Source organism: Mizuhopecten yessoensis, unplaced genomic scaffold (genome assembly GCF_002113885.1).
Source record: "Mizuhopecten yessoensis strain PY_sf001 unplaced genomic scaffold, ASM211388v2 scaffold9969, whole genome shotgun sequence".
Taxonomy (NCBI): Eukaryota; Metazoa; Mollusca; class Bivalvia; order Pectinida; family Pectinidae; genus Mizuhopecten; species Mizuhopecten yessoensis.
In genome coordinates, this window is record NW_018408313.1 from 205331 (window position 1) to 205818 (window position 488).

At 62.7% G+C, this 488-nt stretch overlaps 1 protein-coding gene across 1 annotated transcript in view; it reads right to left on the bottom strand.

The window, feature by feature from the left end:
• LOC110459109 (kinesin-like protein KIF9) overlaps nt 1-488 on the bottom strand; it is a 24531-nt gene that overhangs the window by 8482 nt on the left and 15561 nt on the right. The gene's annotated exons all lie outside the window — the stretch shown is intronic.

A 488-nucleotide genomic window follows, 5' to 3' on the forward strand; every position in this document is an offset into this window, starting at 1 on the left:
ATTTCTCCCCAACCTCCAGCACATCTCCCCAACCTCCAGCACCTCTCCCTGTCTATAACATCTCTCCCCAACCTCCAGTACATCTCCCCAACCTCCAGCACATCTCCCCAACCTCGAGCACCTCTCCCAATTCCAAACATCTCACCCCAACCCCTACCCCCTCTCCCCAACCTCCAGCCCCTTTCTCCACCCCCAGCACCTTTACACATCCCAAACGCCTCTCCCAACCCCTAGCAACTCTCCCCCCTCTCCCAACCTCAATCTCCTCTCCCCATCTCAGCGCCTCTCCCTGCCCCTACTCCCTTTTCCTGCCCCCAGCACCTCTCCCTACCCTGCCCCTCTTCCCACCCCAGCACCTCTCCCTGCCCCCATCGCCTCTCCCCACCCCAGCACCTCTCCCTACCCTGCCCCTCTTCACACCCCAGCGCCTCTCCTTGCCCCCATCGCCTCTCCCCACCCCAGCACCTCTCCCTACCCTGCCCCTCTTC